The sequence below is a fragment of the Rattus rattus genome, chromosome 3, assembly GCF_011064425.1.
Source record: "Rattus rattus isolate New Zealand chromosome 3, Rrattus_CSIRO_v1, whole genome shotgun sequence".
NCBI classification, from domain to species: domain Eukaryota; kingdom Metazoa; phylum Chordata; class Mammalia; order Rodentia; family Muridae; genus Rattus; species Rattus rattus.
The window spans coordinates 27,103,498-27,110,739 of record NC_046156.1 but is presented as its reverse complement, the minus strand read 5'-3'; positions in this window follow the sequence as shown (position 1 = coordinate 27,110,739).

The following is a 7,242-nucleotide window of genomic DNA, read 5'->3' as shown; positions in this document are numbered from 1 at the left end:
GTTCATAGACTCACAGATGATGATACAATTCAGATGCAACACGTCTCATAACGGCACCGACACTTGAGCCTTTTTGTCCTCTTTTGTACCCTGTCTTGATGGAACTGAGTGTGCTGCAGTCCACTCCATAACACACTTGAAAATGTGACTAATGAGTGTAGTCTAACTGAGAAGAGAAAACTATTGTCAGGAAGTCAAGAAACTGGAGGGCATGGAGTGAGAGACCAGAAGGCAGGAAGGATGACCACACAGACTCTCTTTGGGTTTGCTATGATCTTTGTGTGTTGTTTTCCAACTCTCGATCTTTCATTTGCTCCTGGTCTCACTGTTGTGCCTTCTCCCTCTGTGATGGGAAATGAACACTCAGGCAGCAATGTGGTCTTTGGAGACAGTTGTCCAAAACAGACGCTTTTCTTCTGAATTTCAGTTAATGAAAGGACAGATGTGAATGGGGCATAGTTTGCCTTTAATCTTCTCACCTGTTAGTCAGAGGACACTAGGACATTACCAAAATGATCTCACAATTATTAGCAGCAGATCTCAGAATGAGAAACCTAGCTCAAGAGGATGCCTCTATGAATTTAGGTAAATTCATAGGCTTATCTGGATACATTCACAATTTGTAATGGCATTATTAGTCTGGTAAGACTGATCGTTTCTGGTGCAATTTAAGAGAAACTATGAACAATGGAAGACTAATGTGTCTCTCTCAGTTTTAAAGTTCTTCGTAATTCTTATTGAGTGACATAACAAAGAAAAAGAAAATGATGTCTCCACATTGAGGGAAAAGCTGGCCATCTTTCCTACGTGTCTGAAAATATACACGGTGTGGTTTCAGATTTCATATTATGTAGTATGTTTTAGAGATGACCTGGGATAACCTGTACTCTTCATGTCTAGAAAGAGACCCGATGTCACGAGACGCCATGCTGATCTCCACAAAGTCTACTTTGTCCAAGGCGCATCTCAATCCTTGGAGAGATGGACTTGGATGTTGAAGGACATAAATTCTTCTCAGAGCATCTCTCAAGCTTTTATCAAATTAATCACAATTTTAGTGACACGCAATGAGAAGCTGTCTTCCTCCTGGGTTGGTGGTGGCTTCTCATGTCGCTGTCTCTGGCCTTCTTTGAGTGAAGGTCAGATATTTTCCATCGTTTTGTGAGAAATAACAGGCAGAACTATCATTGTACAGAAACCCAAGCCAAAGGGAAGGATGTCCAGAAGTGGACCACAAATTGCCTCTCAGGACTTCGCATCAGTGTGTATGAATTGGGTGTTGACAGTATGTTTACCTCTCTGTTAAGTAAAGGAGAAGAACCAGACTCGACTTCCTGAGTTCAAGCTCAGAGGCAGGCAGACGTGCTGGGTGGGTTGCAAGCCTCCGCTGGCTCCGTTTCACGGGACTGGCTGCTTTGCTGGCAAATGTAACTTCCTTTTGTGCAGCTATTAATGGAGAAACAATGACTTAATAGTATTTTAAAAGCTAGGAAAATTCGGAAAAGACTCAGAGACAAAAGGAAATTGCGTGATTGAAAAAAAAAAGTAATCCTCTTTCTCTTTTGCCACTAAAACCTTCTCTTTTCACCCTTGAAGCAGCTAACTGGAGTAATTGGCTTTTATGCATAGAGATGACTCTAAATTCATCTTTCTTCCCGGGAGGATTGTGGGTTTTCAGTCTTAGTGCTGATTCCTTGCCCAAGTATCGGTAGGTGAGGCTGGGTAAAATCACACCATTTCTTAGGCTATGACCGTGCTTTCTGAATGCTAATTCTTTTATTGGATTACTTATTCTATTAGCGAGCACCTCTGCTAGCATAGGTAGCCATGCAGGGAACTCTTTCTAAATATTTCCAGTTTTCTATGACCCACGTATTATCTGTGTGAGGATGAAAATGCAAACACATCTTAAAAGGCTTGAAATAACTTCAAATTGTCCTACTATCTTGAGGCTCAAGAGCTTAAGAATGTGTTACTTTCATGGCTGTGGGAAATGGCTGATGAATTCTCTAAGAGGATTTCTGTTTCTTGGAAGAAATATTAGTGGATTCTGGAAGTGAGCTAGTTGTGCCTATATGTTATTCTGAAATCGTGAGGATGAATATGTGTGCATTTTATTAAGTGGAGTGAGAAAAAAGATAGATAAACTATGCTATGGGAAATAGTCAAAGTGGAACAAAATTGTATATATATCATAACCATTAGAAAATATTGTTTTGTTTTTTATTTTCTTTATAAGAATATGTTTTTATTGTATATCTTAATACAGGGATTAAATATGTAGTTTCTCTTTCAAGCCAGCTTTGTATCATTTTCAAAGTCAAATGGCTCCCAAGCAAATATTAGCACTTTCTTCCATAGAGTTACAATTTTGTCTGTTTTTTTTCCTTCTTTTTCCTCAACTGTTTCTTTTATGCTTAGCATGTGTGGACTGGTGCTTGGGACTAGAATATATGTCCATTTGATTAAAGTCTTTTCTATATTTTACACCTCAACGAAAAAGGCACTTTGTACTCCTGATAGAAGTCAGATTTCATTCATAGAATTATTTTAAGTGTACAGCCTCATTGGAACTCCAATACACCATTAGCCAATCTCAAGCCACGCTCTCGATCTGTTATATGATAAAACACTCTGGCCAGCACAGCTGCTCTGGGATTTGAGTTATGGCTTGTTTTAAATTGACTAGTGTGGATGTCAATCCAAAGGCCACTCAGCCTAGCAGAACAGCCCCTGGGACCTAGAACACTTTGGATTCCTCCTCCAAAAGCATCTATAATGAGCAGAGTTATTTTGAAAGTATTCCCTGCAGTTCGTGTCTTAATTCAGTCAGTTGGGAATGAGAAAGCAGATCCCTCTCAGTACACCAGGAGCTGGGATGTCTACGGCATTATGCACAGCCCTCTCAGTTATGCTCACAGTGATAGATTGCTTTCTGAGCCAATTCCCCTTTGCAGGAGAAGTAAAAGGCTTCGGGTGGCTCCAAATTCCTCAAATGACAGTAGAAGATTCTTCTGTAGTCATGGAAGCATTCAGGGTCAGCAAGATGGCTCATCTGGTACAGTTCCTTGATGCATGTGCCCAGAGACCTGAGGATGATACTTGGAACTCAGGTACAGGTGGAAGGCCAGAACTGACACAATGAAGTTTTGTTTTTGGCCTGCACATGTGCGTTTTGGCACACGTGTGCATGCATACATGAATAATAAGTAAAATAAAAATGACATCATTAACAGATACACAGCTTACAGTAGAAAGATACAATTCTTGGCCTTTGACTTATTTTTGGCAGAAATCTCTCTGTTTGGCAGCGATATTGATAAAGACTGAAGTAACATATGAGTAAAAAAAAATCAACCTGCTTGACTCAGTGTCTCATTTATTCTATTTCCCCTCATATTCTGCTTCCTGAATTCTGACACGTGGATCCATTCCAAACTCAAAAATAGTTAACACTGATGCCTTGCAAGGCATCTCAGGTCATACATTAATTGTATCATATGTGACCACACGTGCCAAAATGAGCACAATTCTTAATTTCCTCTCCAGTAGGCATACTGGTGATTTTAGCATTTGAGTAACAAGGCCTCAAACTCTGATTTATTCAAAATGGTTATTCTAAAAGCTACCCTAAGTAATATATCAAAAGACCTGTGGCCCTTGGAACCTGTAGCCTCAAGTTTCAGAAAGGTACCCCAAATAATACAAGAAAAGATCTGTGGCCCTTGGAACCTGTAGCCTTGAGTGTCAAGAAGTGACTAAGTTGTTATAAATTTGATTCAGCCAATTATGTTGCTGTTCAGGGTAACAGTGGTTCAGAGAACACAAAGGAATCATGCTTCTATTTCCAAAGAAATGCCTTCTTTCTTAGCCTTTTTATTTCAATATGTTTTCTTAAACTTGTCTAATAATCATAATTTGAAAACCACTGATTGTGCTCCCAGGAGAGGTACTGTGTGGATGTATGTGTTACGGTGTATGAATGTGTTTGTGTGTATGTGTTGTGGTGTGTGTGTGTGTGTGTTATTTGTATGTGTTCTGTGCATATGGGAATAATATGTGTGCGTTGTTGTGTGTGGTATGTGTTTACTCTAACAAATGTCCCTGACTACTTGTTAGTCAAATGTCTAATTAAGCTAATCAAATTGCATAATGTATTATAAAATATATGGATTGTCCCCTCCCCCCACTAGAGAATCAGAAGATATCACAGGGGAAATTGACAAAGTGAACCACACCCCTCACTCTAATTTGATACACGGAGTTTCTGTCCTACCCTCTGGAAGGGATTAATCCTTCAGTGGTGTTCGGTCATTCTTGGCTTGGAAGATCACAGAAAGGTTTCTGTTATTGTATGCTCAAAATCTGGGTTTGGTGCTACTTAAGGATAGCTACAGTTTTGAGTTTGGGACTACATCAAAGATCATTAAAGTTGACACTTCATAGCTCCCATTTTAATTGCTAGAGTGTTAGAGATGGGTTTGACACTGAGTTGATCTTTTGAGGTGAGAAAAGAGAAACATTTATTTGTCTGGAAATTCTCCTAGTCATGGTCTCTCTATGAAAAGATGTGTGTGCAAGTCACGTTAGCATTCCGGGGTAATTAAAAACTGACTGCTCTGCGGGTGTGATATTTGAATGAGTCTCAGTCAATGTCTTGAATGTATTCTTATATCCTCTTTGAATTGTTAAATAATGAGAAGCCAGTAGGTCTCTGTGACCCAGAAAACAAGAGCGGAGACATAGTCAGGATACCAATGTTGAAATGTCATGTCAACAATCACTATATTGTAGAATAAAAACTATTGCCATGCATTATAAAAATATTTTCTGTAAATAAACTGAAAAATTACTCAGTGCTAAAAGGAGATGAGTTCTCCAGACACAAAAAAGCATTGCAGAAGCAGAAAGTATTTCTAAGTGGGAAAGTCGACCTAGAGTGTAGCCATGATTCTAACTGTGTGATAATCTTGGAAACGGCAAAACAATGAGTTACGAGGTCATCAGTTTGCAGTGCTTAGGGATGCAAATAGCGCTTAGGGGTGCACAGACAGTGTGTGTTGAATTGGTAGGTCACTAGCACATTCTCTGTTATCCTTCAGTGGTGGAGCATGGCGTGTGTAATTGTTGGGCACACAGAATGTATAACACATGTAAATCCTCATATAAATTATGGACATTGTGCACTAGTGACCTAACAGTGATGGCAGTTGTAGCAATTGTAACAAACAGATCTTGGTGTTACACCATGTCGCAAGTGGGTGGGTGTGGGAGTCACCACTTATAAAGGGACATCAATTGAGAGGAGACAGAATCGGGAGGAACTCTGGACTTTCTGTTTAGTTTTCCTGTAAACACATAGCTGTTAAGGGATTAACTTTATTAGTGAGAGGCAGGCACCTTCTTAATAACGAAATAGTCAATGGTAATTACTAATCGTGTGCCTACCCTGTTCTAGGCTCATGAAATCAAGCAGTCTTTCCTCCATGGAGAATCTCTGTTGGTTTTAATATTAATTCACTTCATTCAAACGCCAAGCTATTTCCCCTCACTTCACACCGTACAATCCTTCTGAGACTTTTCCCAACTTCCTTATGCCTGAGCCTCCCTGGGTAGGATAGAGATTGGAGGCTATGTGACAAGACGGTCAGTAAGTAGCAAAGTGAAGTATTCATAATTAAAAACCACGGAAAAGGGAGACATTAAGATATGAAGAATTATCCCTGGCCTGTGAACTGTGTGGAGACCTCAGGACTGTTTTAAAAAATGGGATTTTTTTTTTAAATTAAAACAATGTTTTCAGTGATGTTGGCTCCTTAGAAACACTGTTTGTGGATGACTTGTTTTAACAGCTACAGAAATGAATGACTTTCAGAAGGTTTTCGAGTATTTCCATGGTAGATTCGACCAATATGTGGTTGTTTACAGCTTGGCTGTACAGTGGATCTCTTTTTTCTTTCTTTTGAAAACATTTTTTTCTTAATAGGCTATCTGGAAGAACTTTAAAGGGAGAGTGTTGATACTTAGATTATATTATTATAACAAACATTAGATATGTTTAAAGACCTTTTGTCAAGATCAATCTGGGTTTTGCCAAGGTTCCTTTTGACAACAAAAGTTCATTTCAACTACCTCATTCCTTTGTCGTTAGAATCTGCCCCTGATTTGGCAAACTTAAAGTTTTTCCCTCACAAAAGTACAATTTAATGATTTTTTTGAACCATTCATTGAAACCCCCGACTTTAAAATTAGAATAAAGTCTAGGTTAATTATAATTAACACAACCTTTGTGTTATTTTTCTGAGGCTTTACGCTAAGGTTTCTTATTTTTATTACACCAGAAAAGATATGCATTCGCTGCTCGTAGTTAAGCTGACTTGTGATGGTGGGAGGTGGGAGGCGGGAGGCGCACTGCCTTGGAAAATGGTTTGTGTTTGGATCTTAACGCTGTGCTCGTGTTGCCGAAGCAGACCACTTACCTTCTCTCTGAATCTCTGGTTCCTCTGTGAAACTGGACTAGCCGACCTACATGACGGCCGTGTGAGCCCCACTTCATGGAGCACCTGCCTGGGAAGACAGTGCCCTCTGCAAGTCAGTTTTATATTTCCAAATAAGACGAAGGCTGCAGTTAGGAATGCTTAGGCTTCTTGGAAAAATACAAAATATGTTGGTTAGTTTGTAGTTTGCTTTTCAGTTTCTTACTACAAATATTTTTTTTTTTTTTTTTTTTTAATTTCAGATGGGTTCTGATGAGGGATCATTGACTATCTCGAAGATTTCCGGGGTTGGGGATTTAGCTCAGTGGTAGAGCGCTTGCCTAGCAAGCGCAAGGCCCTGAGTTCGGTCCCCAGCTCCGAAAAAAAAGAAAAAAAAATATTTCCCAGGGTACGTCTTGATTCAGGGACGTGGTCTCTGCGGCGGGTCGAGCCTGTGTTTCTGTCTCTCTTCAGTGCTTCTTTAGTAGGACACCTGAGGCTCACAGAGGACACCTGAGGCTCACAGAGGCAGAGGTTGGATGGTTTTAAAGCTGCCTCTGGCCGGGTCGTCCTTGCCTGTGACTCCAGATGGAACCTTCGTTCCATCTCTCAAACTAACTTCAATAGCCAAACAGTTGGTGCCGATTCTGTGTTTATGGTTCGTTTCCGGAATTCTGTCCGTTCCCCATCTTGCCAGAGGGGCTTATGGTGGCAACGTGATTGAACACAACCTCCTATTGGAGATGTAGCCACATACAACACAGAC